Raw genomic sequence first — 27,303 nt, 5'->3', positions numbered from 1 at the left:
ATTTATAAATTTAGAATGTCCATAAAAGTTATAACTTTTCCATGCTAAAATGGAATCTGCTTTTTTTCTTGGTCATAAAATGCAGGTACTCAGTGATGTTTTAATCAATACTAATTATTTTACACTAAGCTAACTTGCTTATTTGAAAACTATGAACTCAGATTAAAAAAGAAGTAATAAGCCCCTTAGTAATAGAGAGTAATTGCTTGGACATTTTAGCTTAGAAACTTGTTTTGAAAATGTCACTGTGAAAAAGGTACAACATGCCAAAGATGTGGCTTTTAATTTTGAGCAAGGATGCTTCAAATTACATGCCTGGCTGTGCTTTAGTCTTTTCAAAGATCATCCATTATATAACATCAATACTTTTGATGCCTTTGAGCATTTAGCTTTTCTCATGAAATTCGAAGTATGTCTAAAGTTTCTAAAATATAAATTTCATGCAAGTTAGTGTTTGACTATTTCAGAAAGAAACATTGATTAAAAGAATAATATATGGAATAAAGATACATCACTTTACATTTTTAAAAATTGGACAAGTATACATGTGCGCTAATTAGGATAGTGTGCAAATTCATATTGATTGAGAGGGCATACACTTACAAAACCCAGAGATGAGTAGATTTTATCAAACTCTAGTAATTCTGTTTTTTAATTAATACTCCTTTTTATTTAATTCATTAGTTAATAAATTGAATAATCTCTGTGAGTACCTAAGCAACTGGCTTAGTTTTGAGGATTAAATTGCATAAGAATATATGTTGGATGGCATCACTGATTCAATGGACATGGACTTGGGCAAATTCTGGGAGATGGTGAGGGACAGGGAAGGCTGGCATGCTGCAGTCCATGGGGTCACAAAGAGTCAGACACTGCTTGGCGACTGAACAGCAATAACAATGTTACTGAGCTTTATAAAGAACTAGGAAATGTATTATGCATTTCACAATACAACTTCCAGCACAATCTGAGAGCTACAAACATACTGAATTAAGCTCAGATGCAAAATAAAGCAAGTGCTCACTATAGAATTCCATCATTTAACAAATACTTTTTAAACATTGTATAAGAGGTGTAATTCCCTATGTATAATTCTTTGCCAGAAAACAAACCAAGATTAAAAACCTGTCCAGAGACATTCTTTTTTTATCCCCTAGGAAAGTCACACAAGTATTTATTGTCCAATAGGATGAAAGATGGAGTCAGGTGGAAGAACAACAACAAAAAATGGTGTGTGTTGGTGGCAAAGCAGTAAATGTTTTGGGACATGCTACTGAGGCTTTTATTTTTTCATGTTTTAAGCCTTCAAAAGCTAATAGCATTGTTATACTTGTTTAAAGGTCCTCTCCGTCCTCTCTGAGCAAAATTATTTTTTATTATTTTTGAATAAATACTCATTTGTAAAGGAGTAAATTCAGATACATATGCTTAAAAAATTATACAAAAAGTCTATTTTCATTATTTACCAAACCAAGATTTGTGCCTTGTGCCTTTAAATATTTAATCATGTTTTTTTCCTATTATTAATTTATAAACAGTTTACAGAAATAGAGGCGTTATATAATTAAAAAAAAGGCTTTCTTCATTTCAGAAAATCAGGTTGAATTTAGGTACAATAATAATGTTGGTTGGTCTGCTGTGCTGTTTTTTTAATAATAATGATAGTTAAATTTAACAAAAATGTTGATAGGCATTTAAAGGAGATATGGTTCTTTCTCCACTATATTTGATAAATGTTAAAATCAACAAAAGTAAATAAACTTGTTTGGGGCTTCCCAGGTGGCTCAATGGTAAAGAAACCGCCTGCAATGCAGGAGACTCGGGTTCGATTCCTGGGTTGAGAAGATCCTCTGGAAAAGGAAATGGTAACCCACTCCAGTATTCTTGCCTGGGAAATTCCATGGACAGAGGAGTCTGGCGAGCTACAGTCCATGGGATCGCAAAGAGGCAACTCAGCGATTAAATGACAGCTTAAGCCAGCTCATTTATTGCATCTATTAGTTTCCCATTGCTGCTGTAACAGATTACTACAAAGGTGGTTTTAAGCAACATCAATGTATTATCTTATGTCTCTGGAGGTCAGAAGGCAGCATGGGTCTCACTGGTCTGAAGTCAAAGTGTCAGCAGGCCCAGGTACAATCTGGAGGCTCTAGGGGAGAATCCACCCATTGTTTTTTCAAGCTTCTAGAGACCATTGTCGTTTCAGCACTCTTGGCCTCTTCCTCCATCTTCAAAGCCAAAAGAGTAGCAGGCAGAGAATCATCTTCTGACTTTGAACTCATCTCCCTTTCTCTCTGACTTTCAAGGACCCTTATGATTGCACTGAATCCATGTGGATAATCTATGATGCTCTCCTTATCTTATGATCTGCTGATTAGCAAACTTAGTTCCATCTGCAACTAATTCCTCTCACCATCTACTGTAGCAGAGGGTTCCAGGACTAGCGTGTGTATGTTTTCAGTTCAGTTCAGTCGCTCAGTCATGTCCAACTCTTTGTGACCCCGTGGACTGCAGCACGCCAGGCTTCCCTGTCCATCACCAACTTCTGGAGCTTGCTCAAACTCATGTCCATTGAGTTGGTGATGCCACCCAACTATCTCATCCTCTGTCATCCCCTTCTTCTCCTGCCTTCATTCTTTCCCAGCATCAGGGTCTCTTCCAATGAGTCAGCTGTTCGCCATCAGGTGGCCAAAATATTGGCACTTCAGCTTCAGTAACAGTCCTTCCAATGACTATTCAGGATTAATTTCCTTTAAGATTGACTGGTTGGATCTCCTTGCAGTCCAAGGGACTCTCAAGAGTCTCCTCCAACACCACAGTTCAAAAGCACCAGCTCTTTGGTGTTCAGCTTTCTTTATGGTCTAACTCTCACATCCATACATGACTACTGGAAAAACCATAGCTTTGACTATATGACTTTTGTCGGTAAAGTCAATAAAGTGTATGTTTTATAGGGGTTTAATTTTTTTTCAAGTCCTTTAATATGCCAGTATTAATCACTAATCATTTTTGTGGTAGGATTAAATTATGTAATGTTTCTCAAGAATATTTGACTAGGACATCTATTTTTTTTTCTTCTTTCTTTTCTCCATTAAAAAAAATAGATGTTGCATTTTGAGGCTTTCAGAAAAGTTGAGTTACACCAATATAAAAAAGCCTTCCATGTTCAAATCTTCTGGTTCCTTGGAATTAATCTTGGCTCACGAAGACTGCTGCCTTCCTTAAGTGGGCTTGCTGGGCAATCATCTTTCACTCATAAGAAATTTACTGAATGTTGTGTTTGTTCAGCTTCCTTAGAAGCAGAGCTTGAGATGCTGATTCTATTTTAAGTGATTTATTGAGGGCATGTACTCAGAGAGGGCATAAGGGGAAGAAGGGCATAAGGGCAGAGAGGAAGCTAGGCAAGAATGAGGTTTAGAGACTCAGCTCGGCCCTGGTTTGACTCTAACCCCAAGGAGAAACTCTGCAGCACAAGCTGCACTGAATGTTTGTCATCCCTGTTGGTGGCTGCAAGGCCGGCAGATCTCTGTCCTGTGTGTCAGTCATGCTTGGCCAAGTCCCACACGTGCTAAGGAGTGTGTAGCCTCTTGTGGGAGAGTGATGGAAGTCCTCCGAAGGCAGATATTGCCAGCTAACATTCACTGCGGCTGGGGAACGCCCTATTGCCTGAAGGGAGGATGGGGTTGCTAGTACTGGCATCCAGTATAAACCCCTAAGAGAAACCAGTGCTTGTCCAAGGCACCGGGTATTTCACAAGGAGCAGGACAGATGAGTTGCTGCCCTCTTGGAGCCTAATCTCTAAAGGTCAGACAGTAAATAAATGCAAAATCAGGCCATGATAATTGACATAGGAAAATGAAGCAGGGTAACTGGGTGGATCTACTGGTCAAGAACCTATCTGCCAATGCAGGATACATAAGAGACTTGGGTTCAATCCCTGGGTCAGGAAGTATACCTTGGAAGAGGGCACAGCAACCCACTCCAGTATTCTTGCCTGCAGAATCCCATGGACAGAGGAACCTGGTGGGCTACCATCCACGGGGTCACAAAAAGTCAGACACGATTGAGTGACTTAGCACACACACAACAAGCTGGTATATATAATGCTTGACTTGTTACAAAGAATTTCCTAAGGCTGAGCTTTGTTGAAGTACTGTGAAGTTAATACAAGTTCTGGGCTTCCCTGATGGCTCAGATGGTAAAGAATCTGCCTGCAATGCAGGACACCCGAGTTTGATCCCTGGGTTGGGAAGATTCCCTGGAGGATGGCATGGCAGCCCACTCCAGTATTCTTGCCTGGAATCCCATGTACAGAGGAGCCTGGAGGGTTACAGTCCATGGGGTCATGAAGAGTCAGACATGACTGAGTAACTAGCACACACACAACTGAGTAGTGATCCCCTAGAAATTGAGAAAACATTTTCCTCCCAGAAGTTATTTATGGATAATCTCTCTGTAAAGGGAAGATTTGAGCAGATTTAAAGGATGGCAAATTTTCCAGCTCTCGGGAGATGCTGGGGAAAGGGTGAATTACAGAGTTTGCTGCAAATGTCAAGGCCCTGAGATGGAGAAAGTGGTGCCCTATTGATGTATTTTGAGAGAGGTCAACAGTAATAGAAAATAGAAGTGAAAGATCAGGAGGGTAGAGATGTGGGCCTTTATTGGCCATGGGTATGTGTTTGGATTTTATTTCAAATATAATGTTGCCTATAATGGAAGGCCATTCAACAGTTACAAGCAATCGGATTACATATGTACAATATTTTACAATTTAGAACGTTCCCTTTTGTGGTTGTGGCTTCTTAGGGTGCACTAGTAGTAAAGAATCCACCTGCCAATGCAGGGGGCATAAGAGACAGGGTTCGATCCCTGTGTTGGGAAGATTCCCTGGAGGATGGCATGGCAGCCCACTCCGGGATTCTTGCCTGGAAAATCCCATGGAAAGAGGTGCCTGGCAGAATACAGCCCATAGGATTGCACAGAGTTGGACATGACCGAAGAGACGTAGCATGCACAGTAGAGGTAGGACTATAGTGAATAAAGAGTAGAGAAAAGGGGAAAAAGAAGGTTTCTAGAGGATGCCATGTGAGAGATGATGGGCCTTGGCTCATACTGAACTAGCCTGCCAAGGTGTGACAAGTGATCAGAGGAGGATATGTTCGGAAGGCAGAGCAGCATGATGTTTTGGGTTTAAGAAATCAGGCATTGGGAATAACCCAATCACTTTCATTTGATAAGATGTTGAAGGCTGGAGTCGAGCAGATTTGGTGAGCAGGACTGGGAATACAGTATCTGTCACATATATATAACTCATATATAAATATATATTTTAAATTTAATACCCTTGATTAATTATAAATTCATACATATATGTAATTGAGAGATGAACTATTTGAGGTAATATCAGATTTCCCAGCAAAGAAAAAATAAAAGTAGCCATGTTAGACTTTGGGCTTCCCAGGTGGCTCAGTGGTAAGGAAGTTGGCTGCCAATGCAGGAGACATGGGTTCCATCCTTGGATTGGGAAGATCCCCTGGAAGAAGAAATAGGAACCCACTCCACTATTCTTACCTGGAACATCCCATGGACAGAGGAGCCTGGCAGGCTACAGTCTATGGGGTTGCAAAGAGTCAGATACGACTGACTGACTGAGCATCAGTCAATTTAGACTTTGGATTGTCTAAACTGTTTTAGTTTCATCAAAACGTTAACCCTTCACTCCAAGCTATTGGCTCCTGCAGGCCATCCATATAAAGTCCTAAAAAGCACTAGCTATGTTAAAATTGCAAAGAATCAGCACTCTAAGATTTTACCACTCTGTGCCTCGCATACACAGAGTTAATTAAATGTGGCAGCAGAGACACCTCAATAATGAATTAATTCTACGTTAAGGATTAGCTGTCTGTGTTTCCAGGATTTATCAAACAAGAAGCAATTTGGAACAGGGGAAAGAACACTTCATTTGAAGTTCAAAGAACCGAGTTTGATCTCTGTTTCTGGAATGGATAACCTTGGCAGACAAGGAAGCCTCAGTTTCTTAATCACTAATTAGTGTTAAGAATGTCAGCATTATTTCACTCAATGTGAAATATTCATAATAGTAGATGTAATAAAAGTGATTCTTCATATTATTGTATACGTATATATAAATAAGGAAAGATCCCCTAGAGAAGGAAATGGCAACGTACTCCAATATTTTTGCCTGGGAAATTCCATGGACAGAGGAGCCTGGCAGGCTGCAGTCCATGGGGTCACAAAAGAGTCAGACATGACTGAGTGACTAAACAACAACAAAATTAGAAGTAGATGAGCTCAAGAATACCAGGCCCAGTTTGATTTCTCCCTTTGCAGCGTTTTGCTTGACTCACACCTGGTCTTCTTGTGTTTCCACTCCGACTCCAAGACTGAATGCTTTCCCACAGGCCAGGCTTTTGGAGATGTCTGCTGATTCTTGAATTGTCTCCTCTACCCTTTAGGACCACTCAGTAACCTTTCTTGGAATGCTTTCTCATGACCTGTCCCCAATGTGTCCTTAATGAGTGTGACTGGATATATATTTGCCTTAAGATCTAGCCCCATGGTATCAAATATCAAACAGCATTCATACCCTGCTATATAAGTATATCTATAACAAAATTCACAGTGAGTTTTCCTTTGCGATATGTTTTAGTCTTTAAGAGGGATGATTCTGGATTCAGACTGCCTGGCTCCATTACTAATTATAATTATTGATCTTGGTAAAACTTTCTGTTGATTTATTGCACTCTTTTGTAAAATTTCTATCAAATGTAAAGTACAAATTAAATGATTTTTTTTTAAAGTAGAAGCAGCAAAAGTATAAACAACCTGAAATATATATATAAAGTTTGCAAGGGTGATAAATGGAGGTCATATCATAAGTCACTTGTAGGAATTGTTGCATTTAATACAGAGATTTTCATGACATGTCAAAGCATCTTTTTAAAATTCAATACTTATTTAGTTAGAAAATATTGAGAAATCACTTATTTCCTTTAGATGTGTCAGGGAAATAGCATTAGATTTTGCTCATTTAGTTTGCTTCAAATTAGAGTTGTTATATTTTTATTATACTTTCTGTTACATAACCTAGTTTAAATGATTATAACTTGTTAGTAATTACTTAACACTCAGCCTTTTAAAAGGCTTATAAAATATGTTGAAGATGAATAAATATCTCCATATCTAAGTCATATCTATCCATCAATCATCTGTCCATCCATAGACAAAACTAAGATAATTTTTACTCACATGTGATAACTTAACTGTGTCTAGCCAGTTTACTTAACAGTTATAATTTCTGACATATAATTGGAGAACATATTCAAAAAGCCAAATAAAAGGCTTGCTTTACAATTTCATCTATGTATGAATACTGTCTTGTCAGTGATGTTTTTGTTTTCCTTTTTTTAAAAAATCGAGATATAGTTGAGACACAGTAAAATTCAGCCTTTTAAAGTTTAATGTTTGTGCTTTGACAGAATTTTGAGTCATGAAAGCACACTATAACCAAGATGTAGGACACTTTCATTATACCAAAAATTTTTCTGGTGCTCTTCTTAGACAATCTACTAGATGTATTTTGGCATAACATTGTGGTTTTAATTAGAATTTCTTTGGTAACTAATGAATCTAAATATATTTTGTGTATTTTTACTCACTTTTTATTAGACAATGTTTTCTTATTTATTTATTTTTTTTTACTACTGTGGTATGGTTGCTTTGGGCTTCCCTGGTGGCTCAGAGGTAAAGATTTCACCTGCCATGCAGGAGACCCACCTAGAAGCGGGTTTGATCCCTGTGTCTGGAAGATCCTCTGGAGAAGGGCATGGCAACCCACTCCAGTATTCTTGCCTGGAGAATCCCATGGACAAAGGAGCCTGGCGGTCTACAGTCCATAAAGTCCCAAAGAGTCATACATGACTGAAGCAACTGAGCGTGCATGCATACATGATTGTTTGACAATGTCATATTAGCTTTAGGTGTACAGCAAAGTGAATCAGTTAAATGTATTCCTATGATCCTCTTTTTTAGATTTCCTTCCCATCTGGGTCCCTGCAAAGCATTGAGTAGAGTTCCCTGTGCTATACAGTAGGTTCTCATTCATTACTAATTTTATACATACGACAGAGGATGAGATGGCTGGATGGCATCACTGACTCGATGGATGTGAGTCTGAGTGAACTCCGGGAGTTGGTGATGGACAGGGAGATCTGGCGTGCTGCAATGCATGGGGTCGCAAGGAGTCGAACACGACTGAGCGAATGAACTGAACTGAGTGTATATATGTCAATGCCAATCTCCCAACTATAATTGCTTTCTGGTTATTGAACTTTGAGAGATCTTTAAATATTCTTGGTTGAGTCCTTTGTCAGATATGTGATTTGCTAATATTTTCTTTAGTTTGTGCTTGTCTTGTCTGTACATTTTCTTTATAGTCTCATCATTTGAAAAGAAAGTAACAATTTTACAAGTATGGATTGTGGTTTTTATATAGCTAAGAAATCTTCTCCTACCCACAGTAGATGTTCTTCTGTGCTTATTTCAAAAGTTTTATAGTTTTATGTTTTACATATATCTGAAAAATGGTTTGTGTTGATTTTTGTATAATGTATGAGGTACGGATCGATGTTCATTTTTCTGGTCATATGGATATTTGTGTCACGACCATTTTTTTGAAAACACTATTCTTTCTCCATTGAATTGCTTTTTGATTTTGGTCTTGGCCAAAAATCAATGTGTGGGTCTATTTCTGGACACGCTACTTTGCAACACTGAGCGATATGTGTATCTTTTCCTCATTAACATACTCTATTATTGCACTTTTTAAGAAAGTTTTGAAATCAAGGAGAAGTTTTATTCAAATTTGTTTGGGCCCTTCTAGTATATCTGCCTTTCAAAATAAAATTCAGAACAAGCTTGTAAGTATTTTCAAAATATATGTATATTTTGCTGGAATTTTGATAAGAATGGAAATATATATAAGTCAGTTTGGGAAAAGATTGACTCAACATGCCATCTTCTAATCATGATGCAGCTCAAATAGAATGAATATTACTAATAGGACCATAGTTTTAAAAAACTGTAACACATATCTTATGAAGTCTACTTTCTGTTTTGATTACAGAGAACTTTCTATTCAGTCTCTTGCCTGCCTGGAAAGGCTGAGTGATGGTTGGACTGGGATTGAACCCTGGCATTTAATTTTCTGACTGAATAATTGTGAGATAAATTTCCTTATCAAGAAATTAAAGAAGGTGGAGATGCCATGGGGAGAATATTTGTGATTCTAACGTGAACAATGTAATTGTCTCCAGTGGAATGCCTTGTGTCCCCTTCATAGAAGCCACCGAATGCTCCCCTGGCTGGCTGCAACTGCCATTCTCTAGAGTTGTCTGTCCCAGATTGTGTGGGCTTCCCAGGTAGCAGCAGTGATAAAGAACACATCTGCCAATGCAGGATACATAAGACGCAGTTGGTTTGATCCCGAGATCAGGAAGATCTCCTGGACAAGAAAATGTCAACCCACTCCAGTATTCTTGCCTGGGAAATATCCAGGACAGAGGAGCCTGACAGGCTATAGTCCTTGAGGCTGCAAAGATTTAGACACAACTGAGCCCAAGGACACACACAGAGAATCTTCCTCCTATTTTTTTTTTTTAATTGTCCCTGGTGCTCAGCAGAGTGACAACATTGTTGAATAAATTAAAATTTCTTTGGTTTGGAGTTGAGAATTCATGGACATCTTAAAATGTGAATGTAGACACAGATGTAGAGAATGGACCTGTGGACACAGGAGGGGAAATGGAGGGGGGACAAATTGGGAGGGTAGCATTGATGTATATACACTACCATGCATTATAGATTGCTAGTGAGAAGCTGCTGAATAGCACAGGGCTCAGCTTGGTACTCTGTGATGACCTAGAAAGGGGGGGATGGAGATGGGGAAAGAGATATATGTACACTTGTTGTATAGTAGAAACTAGCACAGCACTGAAAAGCAGTTACATTCCAAGCAAATTTGAAAAAAATGCTAACATCCTGAGCCATACAAGCAAATTCCCTTTGGCTATCTATTTTACATATGGTAATGTAAGTTTCCATGTTACTTTTTTCACACATCTCACCCTCTCCTGCCCTCTCCCCATGTCCATAAATCTATTCTCTATGTCTGTTTCTCCACTGTTGCCCTGTAAATAAATTCTTCAGTACCATTTTTCCAGATTCTGTATATATGTGTTAGAATACAGCATTTATCTTTCTCTTTCAGACTCACTTCACTCTGTATAACAGGTTCTAGGTTCATCCACCTCATTAGAACTGACTCAAATGTGTTCCTTTTTATGGCTGAGTAATATTCCATTGTGTATATATACCACAATTTCTTTATCCATTCATCTGTTGATGGAGATCTAGGTTGCTTCCATGTTCTAGCTATTGTAAATAGTGCTGCAATGAACAATGGGATACATGTCTTAATATTGGTTTCCTCAGGGTCTGTGCCTAGGAGTGGGATTTCTGGGTCATATGGTGGTTTTATTCCTAGTTTTTTAAGGAATCGTGGGATGGGGAAGGAGATGGGAGGGAGTTTCAAAAGGGAGGGAATATATGTATACCTATGGCTGATTCAAGCTGAGGTTTGATAGAAAACAACAAAATTCTGTAAAGAAATTATCCTTCAATAAAAAATAAACAAATTTTAAAAGATGTGAACATCCTGTTGTCACAGTGGAATGGTGGTCTCCCTCAGTGTCCTCTCTCCTAGCGGCTGGGATCCTGGTCTTTCTGAAAACTGCTTCTCCCTGGTAACCTCTACTCAAGCTCTACATGCTGAACCAGGTATTGGTCGGAAATGAGCCTCAGTCCAGGCCAATCAGAATTCTTCCCTGGTCCAGTGACCTGAATGTCTGTGTCTCCCCCAAGTTCCTGTTTTTAAATAATAACCCTCCAAGATGCTGGTTTGGGTTCAGGGGAAGCTCTGGGACAGGATTAGTCCTGAGAGTAGAGCTCTCATGGATGGGATTAATGCTCTTATAAGAGAGATTCCACAGAGCTCTGTAGCCATTTGCACCAAGTGATAATACAAGGAGAAGTCAACAACCCTGAAGACAGCCTTCACCAGAATGTGACCATCCTGGCCTCTTGATCTTTGACTTTCAGCCTCCAGAACTGTAAGAAATCAATTTCTGTTGTTTATAAGCCTCCCAGTCTGTGACCTTTGGTTATAGTGATTCGAGTGGACTAAGAGACCTGAGATTTTCAAATGGGTGCTTGACTGGCGACTTTATTTTCCTTTCAGTTGGCCAAGCTATGTAACGGTGAGCCGAAATCTGCAGAGGGCCCTGTTTTCTGAGATACGTGTGTTGTGTTCAGTTGCTCAGTCATGTCTGACTCTTTTTGATCCCATGAACTGCAGCGTGCGAGGCTTCCCTGTCCATCACCAGCTCCTGGTGCTTGCTCAAACTCATGTCCATTGAGTCGGTGATGCCATCCAACCATCTCATTCTCTGTCATCCCCTTCTCCTCCTGCCTCAGTCCTTCCCAGCGTCAGAGACTTTTCCAATGAGTCAGTTCTTCACATTGGTTGGCCAAAGTATTGGAGCTTCAGCTTCAGCATCAGTCCCTCCAATGAATATTCAGGGTTGACTTCCTTTAGGATTGACTGGTTTGATCTCCTTACAGTCCAGGGGACTCTCAAGAGTCTTCTCCAGCACCACAATTCCTCAGATATAAAATGCTGCAATTTAAAACATAGAGTAAATCAGACCCTGAATCTTTTAAAACTATGGATTATGCTTGAAAATTAAATGGTTAAATGACATTTTGTTATTCTATGTAATTCCATTTACATGAATTTCTAGAATAGGCAAAAACTAGTTTATTTTGGTGGGAAATAGACCTGTGACTTCTTGATGGGTTGGCACACAATGGACACACATGCAAAGAAGAATTAGCATAGCAGACCTGAGACTCTGCTCTTTAGCAAGCCCTGCCTGCAAGTTTGACTTCTGACTGGCTTCTGGGGATTTGCATTTTGGGAGGGTTCCCAGTCCTCTCTGATAACAATAGATCTTGGGACTAAACTGTTTATGCAAATAATTGGTTGATTCTGAACATCTTTGTGTGTGTGTGTGTGTGTGTGTTTTAAATGTTTATTTATTTCTATTTATTTCTTTTGGCTGTGCTGGGTCTTTGTTGCTGCACTCAGGCTTTCTCTAGTTGTGGTGAGCAGGCTGCTCATTGCAGTGCCTTCTCTTGCTGTGGAGCACGGGCTCTAGGCACGAGGGCTTCAGTAGTTGTGAGGTGTGGGCTTAGTTGCTTCATAGCATGTGAAACCTTCCTGGGCCAGGGATCAAAACTGCGTCCCCTGCATTGGCAGGTGGATTCTTAACCACTGGACCACCAGGGAAGCCTGAACACCTGCTTGCTTGCTTGCTTGCTTGTTTTTTTTCTTTCTCTGAAATGTTTATACGTGCTTGATAGGTTGTGTCTATGTGATGACCCCCAATGAAAACCATGGATGCTGAGTCTCCAGGGAGCCCCCTTGGTGGACAGCCTTCCACATGTGTCCTCACAACTTGCTCTGGTGGTGGTGGGGAGGGGGGTGGGGGGAAGTACATCTTGGGTGACTCCACTGACGGAAGACCCTTGAAACCTCTCACCAGGTTTCCCCTGGTCCCCACTGTGCTCACCTTTCTCCCTTGCGGATTTTGCTTTTAACTATGTGCTGAGTCCTAGCATCTTCCTGGCAAATCACTAAACTGGGGGTGACGGAGTGGGGGGGAGGGTGGTCTTTGTGGCCCTTGGCAAGGCAAGAAAGAAATTTTAATCTTCATAGGTGTATTGTTCATACGTGTATTCATTTGTAAAACTGAATAATACACTTAAAGTCTGTACATCATAACCAAGAGAAGAGAAAATTATCAAAATAAAAATTTAATTTAGAAGTTAATCTTTAATTCCATGGTGCTCCACCAAAGCAAGTACTGGGATAGCATGACCAAAAGGTCAGTGCAAGAATTATGAAGACAAATGATTGTGTCATCGGTGAAGAAAACAGCCCCAGAGGAGCCGTCTGCAGTTTTTCAACCCAACAAACCCGTGGAAGTGATAGAATTCTAGTGATCCTGATGGACTATTTCACTGGGCTGTACGGTTATTTAGAGAGGCACTTGCTTGGCATAATTTCTTCAGTTGCTAAGCCATGTCCGACTCTTTGAGAACCCATGGACTGCAGCATGCCAGGCTTCCCTATCCTTCACGATCTCCCGGAATTTGCTCAGACTCATGTCCATTGAGTCAGTGATGCCATCCAACCATCTCATTTTCTGTCACCCCCTTCTTCTTTTGCCCTTAATCTTCATTACATTTGAATAAAAGGCATTTTCTTTTTTTTTTTTTAAGTCGGACCCATAAGAGGGGTTAAGAGTTGAAAGATGTGGCCTGATTTAATTCAGACCTTCCATTTCAGTTTCCCAGCTACCAGATCATGGCCCTTTTATGATTTCTCAGCATAGTCTCCTGGCATACCAGTCCTTCCACTGAACAGGAACTTGGTATCACATAAGGAGCTGTTTAGCTTTACTATTAATATACGAAATGAAATAAAAAATCAGGGAATATTCTAGGATAGGTTGTAACAGAGTATAGTGGGAAAAATGGTCATATCATCAACAAAAAAACAAGTCTTTGCTGTAGCAATTCTCAGAGATATTAATATGAAATATTACCATTCAAGAGAGATAAAGAATGTGGTGTTTACCAAACCTTATTTATCAATAAAACATCTAAGAAATATTCTCAAGTATAGAGTTATGTGGGGCTCTTTATGGATTATTTTTCTTGAGGAAGAGATAACATATTCCTAAGGGGAGAAATAATTGGCCTTATTTCTGACTTTATTAAAACTCAAAGCCTAAAATAGTGTATATCTGAATAAAAAGTTACACACTGAATTTAACAGCTACATGATCAAATTAGTATGCAAAATGTGGTGTATTTTTGTACATTAGAAGATTACAAAATGAAGTTAGCACTAACTTTTAAAAGTAAAGCAAGACAGTTGACAGCCTACATTAAAACACAAAGTAGATTTCTCATTTCACTGACTTGTGTGAGATTTGGCAGTGAAGGATAGAAGTGGGCTCTGTTAGTGTCTAAAACCTTCTTCTCATTGGTATGTATGACTTAATGAGGAATTTGCAGGTGTCAGACGGGTTAGCAATAAGGAAATCTTATCCTGCTGTGTTTGTTTAATTAGGGTTGGTAGATCCAGATGTTATCCATGGGTATGTAAGAAGTTTCACACAACACTGAGAACATGAATTTTACAGAATTTCTTGGCTGATGTCTTTAATTTAAGCCATTTCCCATAATATCTCTCTCTGCCCCAAATTATTATGTAGAACATTATATTTCAGTATTTTACCAAACAGAAATCTCTAGAACCCAATAATTTTGTATAAATATACAGAAAAAAATTATTGCTCTAAACACCAGCTCACCATCCACTTTAGCAATGTATGTTAGAAAGAAAACTCATAAAAATTCAGAGTTGGGGTTGCGTATTAGAGAAGCAGAATAAATAAAGAGGAAAAATAATTTTTATTTCTCAGAAAGCATCAAAAGTCAGTAGGAAATGACAGTCTTGATTAGAAATGTAAGAACCTAGTGGTGTCCTGCAAAGTAAAGGCTATAAACTACATGCTTTAACATCGTATTTTTAAAGTCTAAGGAACTTATGTGATCCCATGATAAAAGGAAATGGGCCACATTACTTTTATGATGCAGTGTACATTTGAGCACGGTAATATCACAAATCTATTTTAATAATCATGTTCATGTACTCCTTAAAATTTCAAAGATGTGTAGGTTTTATATGTTATTACCACCTTTAACTTCTGAAAGATGAGTTTACATAAATTTTCATCCCGGTAAGAGCTATGGATTTTCCAGGGATTTGTAGAATGATTAGTTTAGTGACTTTTAATCGTTGTGAAAGGAGGAAGTGATGTGTAAAATAACCAAAATATATCGATTTGAAGTTACAAAAACCCATGCAATCTATAATATGTAGATATCACCCTCTCCACTCAATTTGCTCATTCTTCATAGAAACATGCTGCTGCCTGTGTGACCTAGACATCAGCCTCACCTTGAAGGCACTGAAATTCTTGGAGCTGCTGATCCCACCACTTTGTCTATGTCGTGCTTAACTCCATTTAATAATTATGCCTTGAGAAGTGATTATGTAATTTAGTGATTATGGAAACTAAGATATCTTAATGATGAGACAGGTGATGAATGGTTTTGGGGGACAGACTCATTGTACAACTGCCAAGTTTATAACTACCCGTAGACAGGCACAAATTCTTGACTTGATATTCATCATTTTCTTTTTCTAGCAATGAAACGTGCAATATACTTCTGCAGTTGGTCAGACATAAATCGGAACCCTGAATGAGAAGGCAGACACAACCTCTCTTGGATGAAAATCAGGTTGCATTGTCTTTCATTATTTGTGGGAGAGACTCCTGACCCATCATTGCATTTATTTGGTAAGATGCAGTGATGTCTCTTCCTAGAATAGCCTTTCTGCTACTTGGTGAAAACAGCTATACTACCCACTAGAAAGTACTGGTAAATTCACAAGATTCCAGTTCCCCAATTACTAAATCAGAACTCTATTCTGCCTAAGTGGGACCCATGATGCATGTCAATTTAGTCAGAGCATACTAGCCTAAATGAGGGAAACAGCATTCAGAATTACCTCATAGCATGTTAATTAGGTATGCCATGTGGTTACAGACATATTAAAGCTTTAAAAAATGATGTAATTAGATAAAGTGTGTTTGTGTCTAAACAAGAGTTTAAGACAATAAATACACCAGTCCTTCTAACGTTAGAGAATTGGATTATTATGCTCGTGCTCAGTCACTCAGTTGTGTCCAACTCTTTGCGACCCCATGGACTATAGCCCACCAGGCTTCTCTGTTCATGGAATTCTCCAGGCAAGAATACTGGAGTGGGTTGTCATTTCCTCCTCCAGAGGATCTTCCTGACCAGGGATGAAACCCACGTGTCCTGCATTGGCAGGTAGATTCTTACTACTGAGCCACCTGGGAAACCCTAAATTAGATTATACTGGTGATAAAACATCTTTATTCAAAATGTATGCAGCTTTCTTCATCAGGCAGAGTGATGCACTGAAATGTCCACAAAAGTGTCACTGCACATACATCCTTGGAGGTAACTTACAGACTTTTCAAGAGCTAACTCCTCTGTAAGGTGCATTTTTCTTCGTGTTCACATAATTACAAATGTATACTTTAAGGTGGGCGTCCCAGGTGGCACTAGTGATAAAGAACCCACCTGCCAATGCAGGAGATGAAGGAGATGTGGGTTCCATCCCTGGATCAGGAAGACCCCCTGGACGAGGGTACTGCAATCCACTCCAGTATTCTCGCCTGGAGAATCCTGTGGATGGAGGAGCCTGGTGGACTATAACTCATAAGGTCACAAAGAGTCAGGGAGGACTGAAATGACTTAGCATACTTTAAGATAAAGGACTTTTGACACCAAATTTTGATGATCAGTTTGACTATTTTCCTCCACAACTACATTGCGAATAATTTGAGAGAAAGACTGAAATTTGTTTTTTAAATTTCAGCAACCAACACTGTTCCCAGTCCATTGAAGGTGGCAAATAAATGTAAACAGCAAAATGGAAAGAGGGATGGCTAATGATAAAAGGGTCAATTGTCAAGAGCAATCATAAATATTTAAACACCTAGTAATATTTCTATGTGACAATTTCAGAGTATCCAATGAGATGAAGAACAGATTTGTTGGTTATAAGCAATACCACCAGTTTTAAGAAAACAAAACTCTTAAAATTTGGTTTGACTCTGAATTTTTATTACTCTTTTTATATGAAATAATTTTTGCTTTTATTATTAGCTCCTTTTCTTATTAGCTTCAGCTCTTCTAAATACTTTCATTATTCTAGTGTACAAATGAACAAAGAAATGAACAAACAAAATATTCCCAAATGCTCTAGTTTTACACAGCAGTATAATAGGACACAAAGTATTGATTCTGGATGTAAAGAAAACAATTCCTGTATTCTCCAAAATGATTCTTATGCAGAGCTTTTTGCACTTGTTACTCCATCATTATTCTAGATGGATCCTCTATTAAGACATTCAAACTCAATTGGTCACAGGGAAGAACAATACTCCTAATTCTCGAAGTCATTGCCAATCACTATTAACCAAAATTTCAGCTGAGAAAAATCATAATTAAGATGATTGGACTGAAATGCATCTAATACTCTAGATGATTTAAAGTACAATTCTGTATTAAACCAGGTGAAAAAAGGAGTAATAGGATGATACTGAATTTCTTGTGTCTCATACAAAGAAGCACACACCCACACACATATCCTCATAGGCAAGTGCACATACTCAGATTTATTTTTACTGAGTTAACATCGAGTGTAAAACTATATGTTTGTGCTATATTTTTATGCACTTTATAATTGACTCCAGCCTGAGGATATTTTTAAGGACAGGGCTCGATAATTAAACCAACTTTTTGCTGTTGACGCCGCTACTGTATTTAAGGCATAGTTCTAGGCATGTGTGGTTCAGTCACTAAGTCATGTTCGACTCTTGCAAACCCATGGGCTGTAGCATGTCAGGCTTTGCTGTTCTTCACTATCTCCCGGAGTTTGCTCCAACTCATGTCCATTGAATCGGTAATACCATCCAACCATCTCATCCTCTGTTGCCCCCTTCTCCTCCTGCCCTCAATCTTTCCCAGCATCAGGATCTTTTTCAACGAGTTGACTCTTCACATCAGGTGGCCAAAGTATTGGAGTTTCAGCATCAGTCCTTTCCAGTGAATATTCAAGGTTGATTTCCTCTAGGATTGATTGGTTTGATGTCCTTGCTGGCTAAGGGACTCTCAAGAGTCTTCTCCAGCACCATAATTGAAAGCTTCAATTCTTTGGTGCTCAGCCTTCTTTATGCTCCAACTTTCACATCTGTACTTGACTACTGGGAAAACCATAGCTTTGACTATATGGACCTTTGTCGGCACAGTGATGTCTTTGCTTTTTAATACACTGTCTCGGTTTGCCATTGCTTTTCTACCAAGGAGCAAGGATCTTTTAATTTCATGGCTGCAGTCACCTTCCACAGTGATCTTGGAGGGCTTCCTTGGATGGCTCAGATGGTGCAGAATCTGCCTGCAATGCAGGAAACCCAGGTTCAGTCCCAGGGTGGGGAAGATCTCCTGGAGAAGGGAATGGCTACCCACTCCAGTTTTCTTACCTGGAGAATTCCATGGATATAGGAAACTGGTGGGTCCATGGGTTGAAAAGAATTTAGACATGTAGTAAAGAAACACAAACTGGAATCAAGATTGCTGGGAGAAATATCAATAACCTCAGGTACGCAGATGACACCACCTTTATGGCAGAAAGTGAAGAACTAAAGAGCCTCTGATGCAAGTGAAAGAGGAGAGTGAAAAAGTTGGCTTAAAGCTCAACATTCAGAAAATGAAGATCATGGCATCTGGTCCCATCAATTCATGGCAAATAGTTGGGGAAACAGTGGAAACAGTGGCTGACTTTACTTTGGGGGGCTCCAAAATCACTGCAGATGGTGACTACAGCCATGAAATTAAAAGACACTTATTCCTTGGCAGGAAGCTGAGTGCCAAAGAATTGATGCTTTTGAACTGTGGTGTTGGAGAAGACTCTTGAGAGTCCCTGTTACTGCAAGGAGATCCAACCATTCCATCCTAAAGGAGATCAGTCCTGGGTGTTCATTGGAAAGATTGATGTTGAAGCTGAAACTCCAATATTTTTGGCCACCTGATGCGAAAAGCTGACTCATTGGAAAAGACCCTGATGCTGGGAAAGATTGAGGGCAGGAGTAGAAGGGGACGGCAGAGGAAGAGATGGTTTGATGGCATCACCGACTCCATGGACATGCGTTTGGGTAGACTCTGGCAGTTGGTGATGGATAGGGAGGCCTAGAGTGCTTCAGTTTATGGGGTCGCAAAGAGTTGGACACGATTGAGCGACTGAACTGAACTGAACTGAATCATCAATAATTAAGACAAAGTCCACTTCCCATGGACACATGTTCTTTATTAATCCATGTGTTTGAAGAAAGAACCCTAGTTTTAGTAAACATATCATAGATTGTTCAAATTGATACAATTTTGACAGTTAAGTGGGACATGTTAGTAATGGGATTGCTGATGTTCACTGGGATATAAAATTGCATTGAGTGTGTGAGCTAAATTACTTCAATTGTGTGAGACTCTTTACAACTCTGTGGACCTTAACCCACAGGCTACTTTGTCCATGGGATTCTCCAGGCCAGAATATTGGAGTGGGTAGCTGTTTCCCTTTTCCAGGGGATCTTCCCCACCCAGGGATTGAACCTGTGTCTCTTGCATCTCCTGCCATGGCAGGTAGGAAAAGATTAGCACTAGCACCACCTGGGAAGTCCAATATTGCATTACCTTTGCTGCTGCTGCTGCTAAGTCACTTCAGTTGTGTCCGACTCTGTGCGACCCCATGGACTGAAGCCTACCAGGCTTTTCCGTCCATGGGATTCTCCAGGCAAGAACACTGGAGTGGGTTGCCATTTCCTTCTCCAATGCATGAAAGTGGAAAGTGAAAGTGAAGTCGCTCAGTCGTGTCTGACTCTCAGCGACCCCATGGACTGCAGCCTACCAGGCTCCTCCGTCCATGGGATTTTCTGGACAACAGTACTTGAGTGGGGTGCCATTGCCAGCAATCTTAAATGGTGGACAAGTGGGTCTTGGGTCAGATTGCTTCAATTAATAACTCTGTTCCACTTAGTAGCTGTTATCCCATGGGCAAGTTATAAACATTAATCAATTCTCGATTTTCTCACATAAAATGGGAACAAGATAATATCTAATCTTAGATTTACAAAGGTTGAAAGAAATGGCTACATGTAACATGGAATGATACTTGGGCCATGTTAAGTGTTCCAAGATTGTTAGCTGTGGTTATCTAAGTAGAAAGCACAATTTTATTCACAAGCAATATTTATTTGTTTTGGATTTTGTTCTAAAAGGTATATGAATTTTGCTATAGCCATATTTGATATAAGTTCATCTGTCCTTCTTTAAAAAATTTGTTTTCTTTATCATGTTCATAAAAATGAAATAAAACCTAAATAATTTGATCACTGCTACATTTTGTTCCCTGATTAACATTTTATAATAGGACATATCTGATGAATAGGTATTTTCTGTTTTTGCATAATATTTTTATATAGCTATAGGAAGCATTTCATTGTACAAAAAGCTAATTCTGTAATTATGTTTTATTATATATCTGATTAGTTACCACGTGTTTTCTTAGTATTCATTAATATTTTCAGTTCAGTTCAGTCCCTCAGTCATGTCCAACTCTTTGCGATCCCATGAACCACAGCACGCCAGGCCTCCTTGTCCATCACCAACTCCCGGAGCTTGCTCAAACTCATGTCCACTGAGTCGGTGATGCCATCCAACCATCTCATCCTCTGGCGTCCCCTTCTCCTCCTGCCCCCAATCCCTCCCAGCATCAGGGTCTTTTCAAATGAGAGCTCTTCACATCAGGTGGCCAAAGTATTGGAGTTTCAGCTTCAACATCAGTCCTTCCAATGAACACCCAGGACTGATCTCCTTTAGGATGGACTGGTTGGATCTCCTTGCAGCCCAAGGGACTTCAAGAATCTTCTCCAACACCACAGTTCGAAAGCAACAATTCTTCTGCGCTCAGCTTTCTTCAGAGTCCAACTCTCACATCCATACATGACCACTGGAATAACCACAGCCTTGACTAGACAGACCTTTATCGACAAAATAATGTTGCAGTGATTTTGGAGCCCAGAAAAATAAAGTCAGCCACTGTTTCCACTGTTTCCCCATCTATCTGTGGTGAAGTGATGGGACTGGATGCCATGATCTTAGTTTTCTGAATGTTGAGCTTTAAGCCAACTTTTTCACTCTCCTCTTTCACTTTCATTAATATTTTAAGTAATTGTAATTTTTAAGTACTCAAAGTGTTGTTATGATGCAGATAACAAAAGCTCTGTCTTTTTCCTCATCTCACCCAGAATTTCTGCTATTCATTCAAATGCTATTCTAGGAGAGGCTTTACTACAAATACATGTGTTGTTTCCATCAGAATGCCAGTTTCATAACTGAAGAGCCTTTGCCTCTTGTCTATGGCCATTTCCATATGTTATAGAAGAATACTTGGTATCCAGGAGAAACTGAATAAAATGTAAGTGCACTGAATAAATTGGTAGTTCAGTTTTCTTTGTCTTTCATTTCCCTAAGCAATGTGTTATTCCCAATCCTTCCTTCTGTGAAGCACAGTTTCTTATACAATATGGAGAGTTAAACACTATTGGTATATTCAAAAATATATGTAAAGGACCACAAAATGTTTCCAGATATTAATAAACATATACAACTGACATAATAAGTTTGTATTGCATATACAACTTATATAACAAGTTTCAAATTCTGTTAATATCTATCTCATTCTCCATCATAGCTTTACCAACAATGCAACCAAATCAACTCTCCTTGATCACAAAAGACAGCCAACTCTAATTATCCAAGATAATGAGATATGAGAGTAGAATGAATTGAAATTCACAAGTAATTCCCTAGTCATATTTTAGTCAGTATATTAAATGTCTCTACCTCCTAACCTTTAACTAGAACTGCTGGCAAGCGAAGAAATGTCCCTACCTTTCCAAGCACCTCTGTCCTCAAGGGGCTGAGAAAGTATGAAATGTTTAAGTGGCAAATAGGAGGGAGAGGTGCAACAAACACACTGCCAATGCACAGAAAATCCATAAATAAATATGCAATTTTGAGAGAAAAATTATATCTTAAGATTATTTACAACTACATTGTATTTCCATCAGTGTGCTACAGAACATAGCTTGTCTGTATCATTTAATTCTTTAACACTTATTCTTTATTCTCTACTCACATCATACATATTTTGGAAAAAGAATATAAAAATATAAGAAGACAGTCAGTACATATATACATATATATATATACATATATCTCTTACCTTCTTCACTATAGTATATATTTATTTAAAGAATTTACTATGTGACATGATAAGGTGAAAATAAATTCTAAATAGATAGTAAATATATATATATATTAGTAGGTTAAGTGCTAAGTAGATGCCCTCTGTTTCATAAACACGAAACAGAATGATGAACAAGAGCTGACATTTATGTTACTAAGTGATACGCTTCCCTGTGTTCACTCCTTCTGCCTTTTTCACATGAATGAGCTGGTATTGCAGATGCCGAGAGCAATATCACACGGATGCTACTGAAAGGCCTTCATGATCAGTAATATGTGCCTTTTGGGATGAATGGAGGTGGGCTTTTTACTGCTCTGCCTGAAGCATTGGATCAGTGTCTGGTATAGAATAGAACAAATGAATGTAACAAGGGAGAAATGTTTAAATGTACTTTAAAATACAGTACAGTATGCAAAATAAGAGAATTACATACACATTTAGAGTGGAAAAAGTGACTACTGTTATCTTTAAGGGGAGTTAGGAAAAATCTTATACAACAGATGATATGGAACAACATTGTTAAGGAATAATGAAATACGTCAGCCAAAAATTTGTGGATTCAATATTCCAATAAATGGGGTTTCATATACATGTAAAATTACAGAAACATTAAATAATAAAGCCTGTTTTCCCCTTATTAATGACACAAAGCCTCTGGACATCTCTAGAATACAGGTTTGAGGATTAGAATGATTTCGTTAGTTGGGCTTGAACTCAGTATAGGTTCCTTTTAATTGGTTTGCTTGGTTTTGTTTTTGTTTTCAGGTTGGAAAGCCACAATCTTAACTGCTCACTCTCTCACACCTTTTTTTCCTTCTAAAACTCTTTTGGTTGCTTTTCTTCATTTACACCGCTGTGCTTTACAACATCTACTTTCTGTTTTATATTAATAATTCTCTCAGTAATGTATTTTACAGTTAAGTAGATTTGAATTTGCTGTCAGTTCTTTGAAGAAATATTTTTTACTTACTCTTTGCTTCGGGAATGTTCTTTTTTTTCTTTTCTTTTTTTACAAAACTACTCCTGGTAACCATAGTTTCTATGTTAATGCATACTTGTGAATATTTGTCTTTTGCCATATACTTTAAGATATCTAGCCTCAATTTTGGAGAAGGCAATGGCACCCCACTCCAGTCCTCTTGCCTGGAAAATCCCATGGACGGAGGAACCTGGTAGGCTGCAGTCCATGGGGTCCCTAAGAGTTGGACACGACTGAGCGACTTCACTTTCACTTTTCACTTTCATGCATTGGAGAGGGAAATGGCAACCCACTCCAGTGTTCTTGCCTGGAGAATCCCAGGGACGGGGGAGCCTGGTAAGAGACCATCTATGGGGTCGCACAGAGTCGGACACGACTGAAGCGACTTAGCAGCAGCAGCAGCAGCCTCAATTTAAAGATATAGAAAATTCATGAAACTTAACACTTTTTAAAAACTATAGCCACTATAAATACTCCATCTCTTTGTACTGTTGTGTGATTAGTGCAGAGAAGCCTGGAGTCAGTCTGATTTTTATCCTTTTGCAGATTTTTAACTTTCATTTGTTTTTATTTTATTGTCTGGAGATTCATAATGATTTTTGTTTTACTTTTTAAGTTTGGTACATATCATACAAGGTGTGATTGTTGTACATAGGTTTTGTGACCAATATTGAAGTTTCTTTCTATCTGTAGAGTTAATGTTGTTGCTGTTTAGTCACTAAGTTGTGTCCAACTCTTTTTGTGACCCCATGGACTGTAGCCCGCCAGGCTCCTCTGTCCACGGGACTTCCCAGGCAAGAGTACTGGAGTGGGTTGACTTCTTTAATTTTTTTTTTTCTGACACTTTCTTTGAATTGTATATTTTTTGGTTTTGTTTGTTTTGTTTAAAGGATATCAGTTAAGTATATATTGAATGTTTTCTTTGTGCATTCTGCTGCATTTCTCTCATTTTCTTAGTTTCCCCTGCCATGTCTTTTTTAAACTGATGTACCCATTCTCCTTGTCACTGCTTCCAAAGTGGCCAAAAGTTTTCTGATGGCTTTATACTTCGATTACTTCTTTTTCCCTCAGCTCTGTCTGCTTATTTTAAAATCCCCTTACATTGTTTATATATTTACATTATATATATTATACATTGTTTATAATTTCTTACTTGAGCTTTCATTTTGAACTCTACTCACAGAGGTTATTTTTATTATATTTTTTTGACTCCACAAGGAACTGATTAATCACTCTTTTTGGCTCCACAACAAAGTGTTTTTCCCCCCTAAAAAGTGCCTTGTTTTTTTTTCTATTCAATGTCATTTTTTCCCTTACAGTATATTCATAGATCTCCTGTTCTATTTCATATTTCATTTTGTATTGAATGAGAGGAGCTCTTATTTAAACAGCTATTTAAAGAATAATAAAAAGGAAATAGCAACATTCTCCAGTATTCTTGCCTGGAAAATTCCATGGGTAGAAGAGCCTGGTGGACGACAGTCCATGGGGTCCCAGAGAGTCGGGCATGACAGCAACTAAACAACACCACCGAATAATATTAGGAATTCTTGCTGAAAGATTTCAAGTTTTTCATTAAGACACAGTGTAAGTGACTCTGTGTGTGTGTGTGTGTGTGTGTGTGTGTGTGTGTGTGTGTAGGGGAGGGAAATCATATAAAAAGAGATATTTGTCTGCTGTGTCTATTCATGTCACCCCAAAGACTAAGGCTTGGCACATAAAATGCATTTCAGTAAGTATGCATTGAGTTTGCAAAGGAAGTGAGATAAACCTCCGTGGACCAAGACTGGACATGCAATGCTGTGCACCACCACATGGGGGCCTTCCTGCTCTGTGTCTTGCACAGCTGGCCTGCCCAGAGGTTTCTGCACTCTTTCCAACCTCCCTAAACATGCTACACAATCCAAATGGGTTCTGGGTAGCTCCTATGGCATTCTGTGTATGCACACCCCGATTCAAACAAGAAGTCTTTGCTTTTGTCCTTCAGATGAGGCCACCTACTGGAGAGCTTTTTTCTCTGAGAGTCCATTAGATTCCACAAGCCACGGATCCTCCCTTTGGTCTTTCATCCCTCACTGACCTTGGCAGTACTGCTATGCAGATATTGTAATTTTCATTGTATATTCTCCTCTTTTTCATTTCCTTGTAGTTATCATATTTTGCAGACAGGAGATGAGTAAATATATACAGTGCTTTATTACTTCAAGGTTATAATAATTTCTTTTATACTCTTCTTGGTATGCATCTTTGTCATTTGAAATGATTTAGGGTTTGGCACCCCACTCCAGTACTCTTGCCTAGAAAATCCCATGGACGGAGGAGTCTGGTAGGCTGCAGTCCATGGGGTCGTGAAGAATCGGACATGACTGAGCAACTTCACTTTCACTTTTCACTTTCATGCATTGGAGAAGGAAATGGCAACCCACTCCAGTGTTCTTGCCTGGAGAATCCCAGGGACAGGGAAGCCTGGTGGGCTGCTGTCTATGGGGTTGCGAAGAGTTGGACACTACTGAAGTGACTTAGCACTTAGCAGCATGTGGTTGTATACTCAGTTTTTATCAGGATTGCAAAAATAACTGCTATTGTATAAACTGCTAAAAGAGAAATAAATGTCTTCAATAAATAAATGACTTTAAATGTTTTTAGCAAGAATACATTAAAATGAACCCCAAATGAACAGCTTTGTAAAAATTACCCCACATTTCTTACTCTACTGCTGCTGCTAAGTCATGTCATTCTGCAGCCTGCCAGGCTCCTCCATCCATGGGATTTCCTAGGCAAGAGTACTGGAGTGGGGTGCCATTGCCTTCTCCAGAATCATGCATAATAGAGGTTAAATATTTTCTGAGAGCAAAAGAAAATTCATGGAGAATGTGATGCAGATCTCTTGACAGATTGGCATCTTAGAAATGAATTGAAATGAAAGCAGTCTTTAGGATGGATTGGAGTAGAATGAAGTGAAAATAAAATGAAGAGTTAACACAGTCACCTTAGAAACACACAGTGTGTTCCTCAAGTAAGCAGTAACAATAGTGATAATGAAGTAAAACAAATATATAGGAGATGATTATTGGACTTCCTTGGTGGCTCAGATGGTAAAGAATCTGCCTGCAATGCAGGGGACCCAGGTTTGATCCCTGGGTTGGGAAGATCCCCTGGAGAAGAGAATGGCCACCCACTCCAGTATTCTTTCCTGGAGAATTCCATGGACAGAGGAGCATGGTGGGCTACAGTCCATAGGTTCACGAAGATTTGGACATGACTTAGCGACTGAAGAACAACAACAACAATGACATAACTAGATATGAAGGAAAACCAGAGGTTTTGGTGGTGAATGGGAAGGTTGGGAAAGTGAAGACTTCAAGAATGACTTCTAAGTATTTGACTCTGGTTATCAAAACCATAGTGGCAAGTACCATCAACAATAGTAATTATATGGGTAATGAATGGTGAACTCAGACGGATGCTTGTTAAATTTGTGTTGTTCTTGGGATATTAGTGTGGAATTCTCCAACAAGCAGGATATATAGATCGATATATGATCTGGGACTCTCAGGAAATGTCATGAATGACTTGGAGATGGACCACCAGGGAATAAGTTGAAATCCTGGAAGTCCGCCCAGTGAGAACAAAAGGAGCTAGTGATGGAACTGAAAGAAGCCTGAATATCTTGGGGGAAAGAGTACTTACTTGATATTATAATTTTCTAAAATAAAATAAAAAATATATATATTGCCTACTCACTGAAACTTGACCTCAGGTAGTTTACATGTAAGTAATTCCAGTAACGTTGCCTAATAAATGTTAGTGAATGCAATGAATTTTCAGAGGATGATATGACATTTGGGCAGAGGCTGTTTGGGAAGCTTTGGGACAGAGAAAAGTGTTTTTGGTGGAAATACGATTGGGAGCAAATAAACACAGGTATAAAATTGTAGGAAATTGTCTTAAGATGATTAATATTGTGACTGGTTGTGGGTTTGCTAGAGGACATAAAAGGGAAAAAAAGATACAGATGAAAAACACATTTGGACAAACCAATGGAATTTGAACTTGGGTTATTTAAATTAAATAATAAAATTTTTGCTATATATTATCATTTCAGATAATATTAAACTTGTCTTGGTAAATAATTTAACCATTGCCTTAC

At 38.8% G+C, this 27,303-nt stretch overlaps 1 long non-coding RNA gene across 1 annotated transcript in view; it reads left to right on the top strand.

Annotated features, from left to right (window-relative positions):
- Window positions 1-11,118: 11,118 nt before the first annotated feature.
- The window catches only part of LOC129633214 (uncharacterized), a 97,595-nt gene continuing 81,410 nt past the window's right edge, over window positions 11,119-27,303 (top strand). Inside the window, exon 1 of the long non-coding RNA XR_008704960.1 lies at window positions 11,119-11,189. This is a non-coding gene — a long non-coding RNA (uncharacterized LOC129633214). The remainder of the gene's footprint in view (window positions 11,190-27,303) is intronic.

Source organism: Bubalus kerabau, chromosome 18, assembly GCF_029407905.1.
Source record: "Bubalus kerabau isolate K-KA32 ecotype Philippines breed swamp buffalo chromosome 18, PCC_UOA_SB_1v2, whole genome shotgun sequence".
Lineage (NCBI taxonomy): Eukaryota > Metazoa > Chordata > Mammalia > Artiodactyla > Bovidae > Bubalus > Bubalus kerabau.
This window is presented reverse-complemented; position numbering and strand designations above follow the sequence as displayed.